At 47.2% G+C, this 14526-nt stretch overlaps 1 protein-coding gene and 31 non-coding genes across 33 annotated transcripts in view; 31 read left to right on the top strand and 1 right to left on the bottom strand.

Annotated features, from left to right (window-relative positions):
• sema3h (sema domain, immunoglobulin domain (Ig), short basic domain, secreted, (semaphorin) 3H) overlaps positions 1 to 14526 on the bottom strand; it is a 211619-nt gene that overhangs the window by 80558 nt on the left and 116535 nt on the right. The window lies entirely within an intron of this gene.
• trnav-aac lies at positions 80 to 152 on the top strand. Its single transcript has one exon. It is a non-coding gene; the product is annotated as a tRNA-Val (tRNA).
• On the top strand, positions 1078 to 1150 carry trnar-ccu. Its single transcript has one exon. It is a non-coding gene; the product is annotated as a tRNA-Arg (tRNA).
• On the top strand, positions 1304 to 1375 carry trnad-guc. Its single transcript has one exon. It is a non-coding gene; the product is annotated as a tRNA-Asp (tRNA).
• On the top strand, positions 1487 to 1559 carry trnav-aac. The gene has a single exon. It is a non-coding gene; the product is annotated as a tRNA-Val (tRNA).
• Positions 2484 to 2556, top strand: trnar-ccu. The gene has a single exon. It is a non-coding gene; the product is annotated as a tRNA-Arg (tRNA).
• trnad-guc lies at positions 2710 to 2781 on the top strand. The gene has a single exon. It is a non-coding gene; the product is annotated as a tRNA-Asp (tRNA).
• trnav-aac lies at positions 2893 to 2965 on the top strand. The gene has a single exon. It is a non-coding gene; the product is annotated as a tRNA-Val (tRNA).
• On the top strand, positions 3890 to 3962 carry trnar-ccu. Its single transcript has one exon. It is a non-coding gene; the product is annotated as a tRNA-Arg (tRNA).
• On the top strand, positions 4116 to 4187 carry trnad-guc. Its single transcript has one exon. It is a non-coding gene; the product is annotated as a tRNA-Asp (tRNA).
• trnav-aac lies at positions 4299 to 4371 on the top strand. Its single transcript has one exon. It is a non-coding gene; the product is annotated as a tRNA-Val (tRNA).
• Positions 5296 to 5368, top strand: trnar-ccu. Its single transcript has one exon. It is a non-coding gene; the product is annotated as a tRNA-Arg (tRNA).
• On the top strand, positions 5522 to 5593 carry trnad-guc. The gene has a single exon. It is a non-coding gene; the product is annotated as a tRNA-Asp (tRNA).
• trnav-aac lies at positions 5705 to 5777 on the top strand. The gene has a single exon. It is a non-coding gene; the product is annotated as a tRNA-Val (tRNA).
• Positions 6703 to 6775, top strand: trnar-ccu. The gene has a single exon. It is a non-coding gene; the product is annotated as a tRNA-Arg (tRNA).
• trnad-guc lies at positions 6929 to 7000 on the top strand. The gene has a single exon. It is a non-coding gene; the product is annotated as a tRNA-Asp (tRNA).
• On the top strand, positions 7113 to 7185 carry trnav-aac. The gene has a single exon. It is a non-coding gene; the product is annotated as a tRNA-Val (tRNA).
• Positions 8110 to 8183, top strand: trnar-ccu. Its single transcript has one exon. It is a non-coding gene; the product is annotated as a tRNA-Arg (tRNA).
• Positions 8337 to 8408, top strand: trnad-guc. The gene has a single exon. It is a non-coding gene; the product is annotated as a tRNA-Asp (tRNA).
• trnav-aac lies at positions 8520 to 8592 on the top strand. Its single transcript has one exon. It is a non-coding gene; the product is annotated as a tRNA-Val (tRNA).
• On the top strand, positions 9517 to 9589 carry trnar-ccu. Its single transcript has one exon. It is a non-coding gene; the product is annotated as a tRNA-Arg (tRNA).
• On the top strand, positions 9743 to 9814 carry trnad-guc. Its single transcript has one exon. It is a non-coding gene; the product is annotated as a tRNA-Asp (tRNA).
• Positions 9926 to 9998, top strand: trnav-aac. Its single transcript has one exon. It is a non-coding gene; the product is annotated as a tRNA-Val (tRNA).
• On the top strand, positions 10923 to 10995 carry trnar-ccu. The gene has a single exon. It is a non-coding gene; the product is annotated as a tRNA-Arg (tRNA).
• Positions 11149 to 11220, top strand: trnad-guc. Its single transcript has one exon. It is a non-coding gene; the product is annotated as a tRNA-Asp (tRNA).
• trnav-aac lies at positions 11332 to 11404 on the top strand. Its single transcript has one exon. It is a non-coding gene; the product is annotated as a tRNA-Val (tRNA).
• trnar-ccu lies at positions 12330 to 12402 on the top strand. Its single transcript has one exon. It is a non-coding gene; the product is annotated as a tRNA-Arg (tRNA).
• Positions 12556 to 12627, top strand: trnad-guc. Its single transcript has one exon. It is a non-coding gene; the product is annotated as a tRNA-Asp (tRNA).
• On the top strand, positions 12739 to 12811 carry trnav-aac. The gene has a single exon. It is a non-coding gene; the product is annotated as a tRNA-Val (tRNA).
• trnar-ccu lies at positions 13736 to 13808 on the top strand. The gene has a single exon. It is a non-coding gene; the product is annotated as a tRNA-Arg (tRNA).
• Positions 13962 to 14033, top strand: trnad-guc. Its single transcript has one exon. It is a non-coding gene; the product is annotated as a tRNA-Asp (tRNA).
• trnav-aac lies at positions 14145 to 14217 on the top strand. Its single transcript has one exon. It is a non-coding gene; the product is annotated as a tRNA-Val (tRNA).

Raw genomic sequence — 14526 nt, 5'->3', positions numbered from 1 at the left:
CTAATGTCATGACCTAATACCAGGTATTGTTGAGCTCAGAGGTTGTGGCTCCGCTGGCAGTCGTCAAATGCCACAATCAGTTTCCGTAGTGTAGTGGTTATCACGTTCGCCTAACACGCGAAAGGTCCCCGGTTCGAGACCGGGCGGAAACAGAGGTTTTTCTCCTGGAGCGTAACAGAGGGTTCAAGTCCCAAACAGGATGGTTACAAGCAGAGTGGCGCAGCGGAAGCGTGCTGGGCCCATAACCCAGAGATCGATAGATAGAAACTATCCTCTGCTAACAATATTTTAGCCAGGATGTGATTGTCAGTAAATATTTCACAAAGAGGGACTACAGCTGTTTAACACAGCACCTCCTGACTTTGGTAAATAAGGCCCTGTACTCCTAAACCAGGGATTATGGGTTCAACTCCCATACAGGGTGATTAACAGCAGAGTGGCGCAGCGGAAGCGTGCTGGGCCCATAACCCAGAGGTCGATAGATCGAAACTATCCTCTGCTAACAATGTTTTTGCCAGGATGTGATTGTCAGTAAATATTTCACAAAGTAGGGACTACAGCTGTTTAATACAGTTGGTAGATAGGCACTGTCCTGCTTGTGTTTCTTAAAATTGTTCATTTCCAATCCAAAACTGTTCTTTTCTTTCTAACTGATTAAGGGAGGTTTCTGTTATTTAACCTCTGGGGGTCAGCCACCTACACTTCAGTCCTAAATCTTTTCCCAGACAAGTCAATACCCAACCACACCCCAAATCCTGTGACCCTAATGATTCACACAATATCAGGTTGGGTCTGTGACTAGTAGGTAACAATAGCATTCACACCTCAACTCGGGAGACCCCAATGACCCACGAGCTGGTGGAGGTTTCAACGACCTATCTGTTCAACCCAACGACTGTCAACACAAAGACCTAAAGAGGTTAAATACCTGAAAGCTTCCAGGTAGAAGTGAACAAGCCTTTTGGATGAGAGGCAAAATGTCTACAAGAAACACAAGCAAACCAAGTTGCCTATGCACATGTCACTCAATAGCACCATGTTTTCGAGCGAAATCAGGTGGAAAACACATCCAAATGGGCCCCAGTGGCCTAATGGATAAGGCACTGGCCTCCTAAGCCAGGGATTGTGGGTTCAAGTCCCATCTGGGGTGATTAACAGCAGAGTGGCGCAGCGGAAGCGTGCTGGGCCCATAACCCAGAGGTCGATAGATCGAAACTATCCTCTGCTAACAACTTTTTTGCCAGGATGTGATTGAAGCAGTTTTATGATTGCGTAGGCGTGGTCACATGGTACCTCTCACCCCTCCTCGTTAGTATAGTGGACAGTATCTCCGCCTGTCACGCGGAAGACCGGGGTTCGATTCCCCGACGGGGAGAATAAGTCTTTAACCTATTTAATCAATATTAGCTCATGTCATGACCTAATACCAGGTATTGTTGAGCTCAGAGGTCGTGGCTCCGCTGGCAGTCGTCAAATGCCACAATCAGTTTCCGTAGTGTAGTGGTTATCACGTTCGCCTAACACGCGAAAGGTCCCCGGTTCGAGACCGGGCGGAAACAGAGGTTTTTCTCCTGGAGCGTAACAGAGGGTTCAAGTCCCAAACAGGATGGTTACAAGCAGAGTGGCGCAGCGGAAGCGTGCTGGGCCCATAACCCAGAGGTCGATAGATAGAAACTATCCTCTGCTAACAATATTTTAGCCAGGATGTGATTGTCAGTAAATATTTCACAAAGAGGGACTACAGCTGTTTAACACAGCACCTCCTGACTTTGGTAAATAAGGCCCTGTACTCCTAAACCAGGGATTATGGGTTCAACTCCCATACAGGGTGATTAACAGCAGAGTGGCGCAGCGGAAGCGTGCTGGGCCCATAACCCAGAGGTCGATAGATCGAAACTATCCTCTGCTAACAATGTTTTTGCCAGGATGTGATTGTCAGTAAATATTTCACAAAGAGGGACTACAGCTGTTTAATACAGTTGGTAGATAGGCACTGTCCTCCTTGTGTTTCTTAAAATTGTTCATTTCCAATCCAAAACTGTTCTTTTCTTTCTAACTGATTAAGGGAGGTTTCTGTTATTTAACCTCTGTGGGTCAGCCACCTACACTTCAGTCCTAAATCTTTTCCCAGACAAGTCAATACCCAACCACACCCCAAATCCTGTGACCCTAATGATTCACACAATATCAGGTTGGGTCTGTGACTAGTAGGTAACAATAGCATTCACACCTCAACTCGGGAGACCCCAATGACCCACGAGCTGGTGGAGGTTTCAACGACCTATCTGTTCAACCCAACGACTGTCAACACAAAGACCTAAAGAGGTTAAATACCTGAAAGCTTCCAGGTAGAAGTGAACAAGCCTTTTGGATGAGAGGCAAAATGTCTACAAGAAACACAAGCAAACCAAGTTGCCTATGCACATGTCACTCTATAGCGCCATGTTTTCGAGCGAAATCAGGTGGAAAACACATCCAAATGGGCCCCAGTGGCCTAATGGATAAGGCACTGGCCTCCTAAGCCAGGGATTGTGGCTTCAAGTCCCATCTGGGGTGATTAACAGCAGAGTGGCGCAGCGGAAGCGTGCTGGGCCCATAACCCAGAGGTCGATAGATCGAAACTATCCTCTGCTAACAACTTTTTTGCCAGGATGTGATTGAAGCAGTTTTATGATTGCGTAGGCGTGGTCACATGGTACCTCTCACCCCTCCTCGTTAGTATAGTGGACAGTATCTCCGCCTGTCACGCGGAAGACCGGGGTTCGATTCCCCGACGGGGAGAATAAGTCTTTAACCTATTTAATCAATATTAGCTCATGTCATGACCTAATACCAGGTATTGTTGAGCTCAGAGGTCGTGGCTCCGCTGGCAGTCGTCAAATGCCACAATCAGTTTCCGTAGTGTAGTGGTTATCACGTTCGCCTAACACGCGAAAGGTCCCCGGTTCGAGACCGGGCGGAAACAGAGGTTTTTCTCCTGGAGCGTAACAGAGGGTTCAAGTCCCAAACAGGATGGTTACAAGCAGAGTGGCGCAGCGGAAGCGTGCTGGGCCCATAACCCAGAGGTCGATAGATAGAAACTATCCTCTGCTAACAATATTTTAGCCAGGATGTGATTGTCAGTAAATATTTCACAAAGAGGGACTACAGCTGTTTAACACAGCACCTCCTGACTTTGGTAAATAAGGCCCTGTACTCCTAAACCAGGGATTATGGGTTCAACTCCCATACAGGGTGATTAACAGCAGAGTGGCGCAGCGGAAGCGTGCTGGGCCCATAACCCAGAGGTCGATAGATCGAAACTATCCTCTGCTAACAATGTTTTTGCCAGGATGTGATTGTCAGTAAATATTTCACAAAGTGGGACTACAGCTGTTTAATACAGTTGGTAGATAGGCACTGTCCTCCTTGTGTTTCTTAAAATTGTTCATTTCCAATCCAAAACTGTTCTTTTCTTTCTAACTGATTAAGGGAGGTTTCTGTTATTTAACCTCTGTGGGTCAGCCACCTACACTTCAGTCCTAAATCTTTTCCCAGACAAGTCAATACCCAACCACACCCCAAATCCTGTGACCCTAATGATTCACACAATATCAGGTTGGGTCTGTGACTAGTAGGTAACAATAGCATTCACACCTCAACTCGGGAGACCCCAATGACCCACGAGCTGGTGGAGGTTTCAACGACCTATCTGTTCAACCCAACGACTGTCAACACAAAGACCTAAAGAGGTTAAATACCTGAAAGCTTCCAGGTAGAAGTGAACAAGCCTTTTGGATGAGAGGCAAAATGTCTACAAGAAACACAAGCAAACCAAGTTGCCTATGCACATGTCACTCTATAGCGCCATGTTTTCGAGCGAAATCAGGTGGAAAACACATCCAAATGGGCCCCAGTGGCCTAATGGATAAGGCACTGGCCTCCTAAGCCAGGGATTGTGGGTTCAAGTCCCATCTGGGGTGATTAACAGCAGAGTGGCGCAGCGGAAGCGTGCTGGGCCCATAACCCAGAGGTCGATAGATCGAAACTATCCTCTGCTAACAACTTTTTTGCCAGGATGTGATTGAAGCAGTTTTATGATTGCGTAGGCGTGGTCACATGGTACCTCTCACCCCTCCTCGTTAGTATAGTGGACAGTATCTCCGCCTGTCACGCGGAAGACCGGGGTTCGATTCCCCGACGGGGAGAATAAGTCTTTAACCTATTTAATCAATATTAGCTCATGTCATGACCTAATACCAGGTATTGTTGAGCTCAGAGGTTGTGGCTCCGCTGGCAGTCGTCAAATGCCACAATCAGTTTCCGTAGTGTAGTGGTTATCACGTTCGCCTAACACGCGAAAGGTCCCCGGTTCGAGACCGGGCGGAAACAGAGGTTTTTCTCCTGGAGCGTAACAGAGGGTTCAAGTCCCAAACAGGATGGTTACAAGCAGAGTGGCGCAGCGGAAGCGTGCTGGGCCCATAACCCAGAGGTCGATAGATAGAAACTATCCTCTGCTAACAATATTTTAGCCAGGATGTGATTGTCAGTAAATATTTCACAAAGAGGGACTACAGCTGTTTAACACAGCACCTCCTGACTTTGGTAAATAAGGCCCTGTACTCCTAAACCAGGGATTATGGGTTCAACTCCCATACAGGGTGATTAACAGCAGAGTGGCGCAGCGGAAGCGTGCTGGGCCCATAACCCAGAGGTCGATAGATCGAAACTATCCTCTGCTAACAATGTTTTTGCCAGGATGTGATTGTCAGTAAATATTTCACAAAGAGGGACTACAGCTGTTTAATACAGTTGGTAGATAGGCACTGTCCTCCTTGTGTTTCTTAAAATTGTTCATTTCCAATCCAAAACTGTTCTTTTCTTTCTAACTGATTAAGGGAGGTTTCTGTTATTTAACCTCTGTGGGTCAGCCACCTACACTTCAGTCCTAAATCTTTTCCCAGACAAGTCAATACCCAACCACACCCCAAATCCTGTGACCCTAATGATTCACACAATATCAGGTTGGGTCTGTGACTAGTAGGTAACAATAGCATTCACACCTCAACTCGGGAGACCCCAATGACCCACGAGCTGGTGGAGGTTTCAACGACCTATCTGTTCAACCCAACGACTGTCAACACAAAGACCTAAAGAGGTTAAATACCTGAAAGCTTCCAGGTAGAAGTGAACAAGCCTTTTGGATGAGAGGCAAAATGTCTACAAGAAACACAAGCAAACCAAGTTGCCTATGCACATGTCACTCTATAGCGCCATGTTTTCGAGCGAAATCAGGTGGAAAACACATCCAAATGGGCCCCAGTGGCCTAATGGATAAGGCACTGGCCTCCTAAGCCAGGGATTGTGGGTTCAAGTCCCATCTGGGGTGATTAACAGCAGAGTGGCGCAGCGGAAGCGTGCTGGGCCCATAACCCAGAGGTCGATAGATCGAAACTATCCTCTGCTAACAACTTTTTTGCCAGGATGTGATTGAAGCAGTTTTATGATTGCGTAGGCGTGGTCACATGGTACCTCTCACCCCTCCTCGTTAGTATAGTGGACAGTATCTCCGCCTGTCACGCGGAAGACCGGGGTTCGATTCCCCGACGGGGAGAATAAGTCTTTAACCTATTTAATCAATATTAGCTCATGTCATGACCTAATACCAGGTATTGTTGAGCTCAGAGGTCGTGGCTCCGCTGGCAGTCGTCAAATGCCACAATCAGTTTCCGTAGTGTAGTGGTTATCACGTTCGCCTAACACGCGAAAGGTCCCCGGTTCGAGACCGGGCGGAAACAGAGGTTTTTCTCCTGGAGCGTAACAGAGGGTTCAAGTCCCAAACAGGATGGTTACAAGCAGAGTGGCGCAGCGGAAGCGTGCTGGGCCCATAACCCAGAGGTCGATAGATAGAAACTATCCTCTGCTAACAATATTTTAGCCAGGATGTGATTGTCAGTAAATATTTCACAAAGAGGGACTACAGCTGTTTAACACAGCACCTCCTGACTTTGGTAAATAAGGCCCTGTACTCCTAAACCAGGGATTATGGGTTCAACTCCCATACAGGGTGATTAACAGCAGAGTGGCGCAGCGGAAGCGTGCTGGGCCCATAACCCAGAGGTCGATAGATCGAAACTATCCTCTGCTAACAATGTTTTTGCCAGGATGTGATTGTCAGTAAATATTTCACAAAGTAGGGACTACAGCTGTTTAATACAGTTGGTAGATAGGCACTGTCCTCCTTGTGTTTCTTAAAATTGTTCATTTCCAATCCAAAACTGTTCTTTTCTTTCTAACTGATTAAGGGAGGTTTCTGTTATTTAACCTCTGTGGGTCAGCCACCTACACTTCAGTCCTAAATCTTTTCCCAGACAAGTCAATACCCAACCACACCCCAAATCCTGTGACCCTAATGATTCACACAATATCAGGTTGGGTCTGTGACTAGTAGGTAACAATAGCATTCACACCTCAACTCGGGAGACCCCAATGACCCACGAGCTGGTGGAGGTTTCAACGACCTATCTGTTCAACCCAACGACTGTCAACACAAAGACCTAAAGAGGTTAAATACCTGAAAGCTTCCAGGTAGAAGTGAACAAGCCTTTTGGATGAGAGGCAAAATGTCTACAAGAAACACAAGCAAACCAAGTTGCCTATGCACATGTCACTCTATAGCGCCATGTTTTCGAGCGAAATCAGGTGGAAAACACATCCAAATGGGCCCCAGTGGCCTAATGGATAAGGCACTGGCCTCCTAAGCCAGGGATTGTGGCTTCAAGTCCCATCTGGGGTGAATAACAGCAGAGTGGCGCAGCGGAAGCGTGCTGGGCCCATAACCCAGAGGTCGATAGATCGAAACTATCCTCTGCTAACAACTTTTTTGCCAGGATGTGATTGAAGCAGTTTTATGATTGCGTAGGCGTGGTCACATGGTACCTCTCACCCCTCCTCGTTAGTATAGTGGACAGTATCTCCGCCTGTCACGCGGAAGACCGGGGTTCGATTCCCCGACGGGGAGAATAAGTCTTTAACCTATTTAATCAATATTAGCTCATGTCATGACCTAATACCAGGTATTGTTGAGCTCAGAGGTACGTGGCTCCGCTGGCAGTCGTCAAATGCCACAATCAGTTTCCGTAGTGTAGTGGTTATCACGTTCGCCTAACACGCGAAAGGTCCCCGGTTCGAGACCGGGCGGAAACAGAGGTTTTTCTCCTGGAGCGTAACAGAGGGTTCAAGTCCCAAACAGGATGGTTACAAGCAGAGTGGCGCAGCGGAAGCGTGCTGGGCCCATAACCCAGAGGTCGATAGATAGAAACTATCCTCTGCTAACAATATTTTAGCCAGGATGTGATTGTCAGTAAATATTTCACAAAGAGGGACTACAGCTGTTTAACACAGCACCTCCTGACTTTGGTAAATAAGGCCCTGTACTCCTAAACCAGGGATTATGGGTTCAACTCCCATACAGGGTGATTAACAGCAGAGTGGCGCAGCGGAAGCGTGCTGGGCCCATAACCCAGAGGTCGATAGATCGAAACTATCCTCTGCTAACAATGTTTTTGCCAGGATGTGATTGTCAGTAAATATTTCACAAAGTGGGACTACAGCTGTTTAATACAGTTGGTAGATAGGCACTGTCCTCCTTGTGTTTCTTAAAATTGTTCATTTCCAATCCAAAACTGTTCTTTTCTTTCTAACTGATTAAGGGAGGTTTCTGTTATTTAACCTCTGTGGGTCAGCCACCTACACTTCAGTCCTAAATCTTTTCCCAGACAAGTCAATACCCAACCACACCCCAAATCCTGTGACCCTAATGATTCACACAATATCAGGTTGGGTCTGTGACTAGTAGGTAACAATAGCATTCACACCTCAACTCGGGAGACCCCAATGACCCACGAGCTGGTGGAGGTTTCAACGACCTATCTGTTCAACCCAACGACTGTCAACACAAAGACCTAAAGAGGTTAAATACCTGAAAGCTTCCAGGTAGAAGTGAACAAGCCTTTTGGATGAGAGGCAAAATGTCTACAAGAAACACAAGCAAACCAAGTTGCCTATGCACATGTCACTCTATAGCGCCATGTTTTCGAGCGAAATCAGGTGGAAAACACATCCAAATGGGCCCCAGTGGCCTAATGGATAAGGCACTGGCCTCCTAAGCCAGGGATTGTGGGCTTCAAGTCCCATCTGGGGTGATTAACAGCAGAGTGGCGCAGCGGAAGCGTGCTGGGCCCATAACCCAGAGGTCGATAGATCGAAACTATCCTCTGCTAACAACTTTTTTGCCAGGATGTGATTGAAGCAGTTTTATGATTGCGTAGGCGTGGTCACATGGTACCTCTCACCCCTCCTCGTTAGTATAGTGGACAGTATCTCCGCCTGTCACGCGGAAGACCGGGGTTCGATTCCCCGACGGGGAGAATAAGTCTTTAACCTATTTAATCAATATTAGCTCATGTCATGACCTAATACCAGGTATTGTTGAGCTCAGAGGTCGTGGCTCCGCTGGCAGTCGTCAAATGCCACAATCAGTTTCCGTAGTGTAGTGGTTATCACGTTCGCCTAACACGCGAAAGGTCCCCGGTTCGAGACCGGGCGGAAACAGAGGTTTTTCTCCTGGAGCGTAACAGAGGGTTCAAGTCCCAAACAGGATGGTTACAAGCAGAGTGGCGCAGCGGAAGCGTGCTGGGCCCATAACCCAGAGGTCGATAGATAGAAACTATCCTCTGCTAACAATATTTTAGCCAGGATGTGATTGTCAGTAAATATTTCACAAAGAGGGACTACAGCTGTTTAACACAGCACCTCCTGACTTTGGTAAATAAGGCCCTGTACTCCTAAACCAGGGATTATGGGTTCAACTCCCATACAGGGTGATTAACAGCAGAGTGGCGCAGCGGAAGCGTGCTGGGCCCATAACCCAGAGGTCGATAGATCGAAACTATCCTCTGCTAACAATGTTTTTGCCAGGATGTGATTGTCAGTAAATATTTCACAAAGAGGGACTACAGCTGTTTAATACAGTTGGTAGATAGGCACTGTCCTCCTTGTGTTTCTTAAAATTGTTCATTTCCAATCCAAAACTGTTCTTTTCTTTCTAACTGATTAAGGGAGGTTTCTGTTATTTAACCTCTGTGGGTCAGCCACCTACACTTCAGTCCTAAATCTTTTCCCAGACAAGTCAATACCCAACCACACCCCAAATCCTGTGACCCTAATGATTCACACAATATCAGGTTGGGTCTGTGACTAGTAGGTAACAATAGCATTCACACCTCAACTCGGGAGACCCCAATGACCCACGAGCTGGTGGAGGTTTCAACGACCTATCTGTTCAACCCAACGACTGTCAACACAAAGACCTAAAGAGGTTAAATACCTGAAAGCTTCCAGGTAGAAGTGAACAAGCCTTTTGGATGAGAGGCAAAATGTCTACAAGAAACACAAGCAAACCAAGTTGCCTATGCACATGTCACTCTATAGCGCCATGTTTTCGAGCGAAATCAGGTGGAAAACACATCCAAATGGGCCCCAGTGGCCTAATGGATAAGGCACTGGCCTCCTAAGCCAGGGATTGTGGCTTCAAGTCCCATCTGGGGTGATTAACAGCAGAGTGGCGCAGCGGAAGCGTGCTGGGCCCATAACCCAGAGGTCGATAGATCGAAACTATCCTCTGCTAACATCTTTTTTGCCAGGATGTGATTGAAGCAGTTTTATGATTGCGTAGGCGTGGTCACATGGTACCTCTCACCCCTCCTCGTTAGTATAGTGGACAGTATCTCCGCCTGTCACGCGGAAGACCGGGGTTCGATTCCCCGACGGGGAGAATAAGTCTTTAACCTATTTAATCAATATTAGCTCATGTCCTGACCTAATACCAGGTATTGTTGAGCTCAGAGGTTGTGGCTCCGCTGGCAGTCGTCAAATGCCACAATCAGTTTCCGTAGTGTAGTGGTTATCACGTTCGCCTAACACGCGAAAGGTCCCCGGTTCGAGACCGGGCGGAAACAGAGGTTTTTCTCCTGGAGCGTAACAGAGGGTTCAAGTCCCAAACAGGATGGTTACAAGCAGAGTGGCGCAGCGGAAGCGTGCTGGGCCCATAACCCAGAGGTCGATAGATAGAAACTATCCTCTGCTAACAATATTTTAGCCAGGATGTGATTGTCAGTAAATATTTCACAAAGAGGCACTACAGCTGTTTAACACAGCACCTCCTGACTTTGGTAAATAAGGCCCTGTACTCCTAAACCAGGGATTATGGGTTCAACTCCCATACAGGGTGATTAACAGCAGAGTGGCGCAGCGGAAGCGTGCTGGGCCCATAACCCAGAGGTCGATAGATAGAAACTATCCTCTGCTAACAATATTTTAGCCAGGATGTGATTGTCAGTAAATATTTCACAAAGAGGGACTACAGCTGTTTAATACAGTTGGTAGATAGGCACTGTCCTCCTTGTGTTTCTTAAAATTGTTCATTTCCAATCCAAAACTGTTCTTTTCTTTCTAACTGATTAAGGGAGGTTTCTGTTATTTAACCTCTGTGGGTCAGCCACCTACACTTCAGTCCTAAATCTTTTCCCAGACAAGTCAATACCCAACCACACCCCAAATCCTGTGACCCTAATGATTCACACAATATCAGGTTGGGTCTGTGACTAGTAGGTAACAATAGCATTCACACCTCAACTCGGGAGACCCCAATGACCCACGAGCTGGTGGAGGTTTCAACGACCTATCTGTTCAACCCAACGACTGTCAACACAAAGACCTAAAGAGGTTAAATACCTGAAAGCTTCCAGGTAGAAGTGAACAAGCCTTTTGGATGAGAGGCAAAATGTCTACAAGAAACACAAGCAAACCAAGTTGCCTATGCACATGTCACTCTATAGCGCCATGTTTTCGAGCGAAATCAGGTGGAAAACACATCCAAATGGGCCCCAGTGGCCTAATGGATAAGGCACTGGCCTCCTAAGCCAGGGATTGTGGGTTCAAGTCCCATCTGGGGTGATTAACAGCAGAGTGGCGCAGCGGAAGCGTGCTGGGCCCATAACCCAGAGGTCGATAGATCGAAACTATCCTCTGCTAACATCTTTTTTGCCAGGATGTGATTGAAGCAGTTTTATGATTGCGTAGGCGTGGTCACATGGTACCTCTCACCCCTCCTCGTTAGTATAGTGGACAGTATCTCCGCCTGTCACGCGGAAGACCGGGGTTCGATTCCCCGACGGGGAGAATAAGTCTTTAACCTATTTAATCAATATTAGCTCATGTCCTGACCTAATACCAGGTATTGTTGAGCTCAGAGGTCGTGGCTCCGCTGGCAGTCGTCAAATGCCACAATCAGTTTCCGTAGTGTAGTGGTTATCACGTTCGCCTAACACGCGAAAGGTCCCCGGTTCGAGACCGGGCGGAAACAGAGGTTTTTCTCCTGGAGCGTAACAGAGGGTTCAAGTCCCAAACAGGATGGTTACAAGCAGAGTGGCGCAGCGGAAGCGTGCTGGGCCCATAACCCAGAGGTCGATAGATAGAAACTATCCTCTGCTAACAATATTTTAGCCAGGATGTGATTGTCAGTAAATATTTCACAAAGAGGGACTACAGCTGTTTAACACAGCACCTCCTGACTTTGGTAAATAAGGCCCTGTACTCCTAAACCAGGGATTATGGGTTCAACTCCCATACAGGGTGATTAACAGCAGAGTGGCGCAGCGGAAGCGTGCTGGGCCCATAACCCAGAGGTCGATAGATCGAAACTATCCTCTGCTAACAATGTTTTTGCCAGGATGTGATTGTCAGTAAATATTTCACAAAGATGGGACTACAGCTGTTTAATACAGTTGGTAGATAGGCACTGTCCTGCTTGTGTTTCTTAAAATTGTTCATTTCCAATCCAAAACTGTTCTTTTCTTTCTAACTGATTAAGGGAGGTTTCTGTTATTTAACCTCTGGGGGTCAGCCACCTACACTTCAGTCCTAAATCTTTTCCCAGACAAGTCAATACCCAACCACACCCCAAATCCTGTGACCCTAATGATTCACACAATATCAGGTTGGGTCTGTGACTAGTAGGTAACAATAGCATTCACACCTCAACTCGGGAGACCCCAATGACCCACGAGCTGGTGGAGGTTTCAACGACCTATCTGTTCAACCCAACGACTGTCAACACAAAGACCTAAAGAGGTTAAATACCTGAAAGCTTCCAGGTAGAAGTGAACAAGCCTTTTGGATGAGAGGCAAAATGTCTACAAGAAACACAAGCAAACCAAGTTGCCTATGCACATGTCACTCTATAGCGCCATGTTTTCGAGCGAAATCAGGTGGAAAACACATCCAAATGGGCCCCAGTGGCCTAATGGATAAGGCACTGGCCTCCTAAGCCAGGGATTGTGGCTTCAAGTCCCATCTGGGGTGATTAACAGCAGAGTGGCGCAGCGGAAGCGTGCTGGGCCCATAACCCAGAGGTCGATAGATCGAAACTATCCTCTGCTAACAACTTTTTTGCCAGGATGTGATTGAAGCAGTTTTATGATTGCGTAGGCGTGGTCACATGGTACCTCTCACCCCTCCTCGTTAGTATAGTGGACAGTATCTCCGCCTGTCACGCGGAAGACCGGGGTTCGATTCCCCGACGGGGAGAATAAGTCTTTAACCTATTTAATCAATATTAGCTCATGTCATGACCTAATACCAGGTATTGTTGAGCTCAGAGGTTGTGGCTCCGCTGGCAGTCGTCAAATGCCACAATCAGTTTCCGTAGTGTAGTGGTTATCACGTTCGCCTAACACGCGAAAGGTCCCCGGTTCGAGACCGGGCGGAAACAGAGGTTTTTCTCCTGGAGCGTAACAGAGGGTTCAAGTCCCAAACAGGATGGTTACAAGCAGAGTGGCGCAGCGGAAGCGTGCTGGGCCCATAACCCAGAGGTCGATAGATAGAAACTATCCTCTGCTAACAATATTTTAGCCAGGATGTGATTGTCAGTAAATATTTCACAAAGAGGGACTACAGCTGTTTAACACAGCACCTCCTGACTTTGGTAAATAAGGCCCTGTACTCCTAAACCAGGGATTATGGGTTCAACTCCCATACAGGGTGCTTAACAGCAGAGTGGCGCAGCGGAAGCGTGCTGGGCCCATAACCCAGAGGTCGATAGATCGAAACTATCCTCTGCTAACAATGTTTTTGCCAGGATGTGATTGTCAGTAAATATTTCACAAAGTGGGACTACAGCTGTTTAATACAGTTGGTAGATAGGCACTGTCCTCCTTGTGTTTCTTAAAATTGTTCATTTCCAATCCAAAACTGTTCTTTTCTTTCTAACTGATTAAGGGAGGTTTCTGTTATTTAACCTCTGTGGGTCAGCCACCTACACTTCAGTCCTAAATCTTTTCCCAGACAAGTCAATACCCAACCACACCCCAAATCCTGTGACCCTAATGATTCACACAATATCAGGTTGGGTCTGTGACTAGTAGGTAACAATAGCATTCACACCTCAACTCGGGAGACCCCAATGACCCACGAGCTGGTGGAGGTTTCAACGACCTATCTGTTCAACCCAACGACTGTCAACACAAAGACCTAAAGAGGTTAAATACCTGAAAGCTTCCAGGTAGAAGTGAACAAGCCTTTTGGATGAGAGGCAAAATGTCTACAAGAAACACAAGCAAACCAAGTTGCCTATGCACATGTCACTCTATAGCGCCATGTTTTCGAGCGAAATCAGGTGGAAAACACATCCAAATGGGCCCCAGTGGCCTAATGGATAAGGCACTGGCCTCCTAAGCCAGGGATTGTGGCTTCAAGTCCCATCTGGGGTGAATAACAGCAGAGTGGCGCAGCGGAAGCGTGCTGGGCCCATAACCCAGAGGTCGATAGATCGAAACTATCCTCTGCTAACAACTTTTTTGCCAGGATGTGATTGAAGCAGTTTTATGATTGCGTAGGCGTGGTCACATGGTACCTCTCACCCCTCCTCGTTAGTATAGTGGACAGTATCTCCGCCTGTCACGCGGAAGACCGGGGTTCGATTCCCCGACGGGGAGAATAAGTCTTTAACCTATTTAATCAATATTAGCTCATGTCCTGACCTAATACCAGGTATTGTTGAGCTCAGAGGTTGTGGCTCCGCTGGCAGTCGTCAAATGCCACAATCAGTTTCCGTAGTGTAGTGGTTATCACGTTCGCCTAACACGCGAAAGGTCCCCGGTTCGAGACCGGGCGGAAACAGAGGTTTTTCTCCTGGAGCGTAACAGAGGGTTCAAGTCCCAAACAGGATGGTTACAAGCAGAGTGGCGCAGCGGAAGCGTGCTGGGCCCATAACCCAGAGGTCGATAGATAGAAACTATCCTCTGCTAACAATATTTTAGCCAGGATGTGATTGTCAGTAAATATTTCACAAAGAGGGACTACAGCTGTTTAACACAGCACCTCCTGACTTTGGTAAATAAGGCCCTGTACTCCTAAACCAGGGATTATGGGTTCAACTCCCATACAGGGTGATTAACAGCAGAGTGGCGCAGCGGAAGCGTGCTGGGC

This window comes from Hippoglossus hippoglossus, chromosome 7 (genome assembly GCF_009819705.1).
Source record: "Hippoglossus hippoglossus isolate fHipHip1 chromosome 7, fHipHip1.pri, whole genome shotgun sequence".
Lineage (NCBI taxonomy): Eukaryota > Metazoa > Chordata > Actinopteri > Pleuronectiformes > Pleuronectidae > Hippoglossus > Hippoglossus hippoglossus.
The sequence above is the reverse complement of the archived record's forward strand: the minus strand, read 5'-3'. Positions and strand labels throughout refer to the sequence as shown.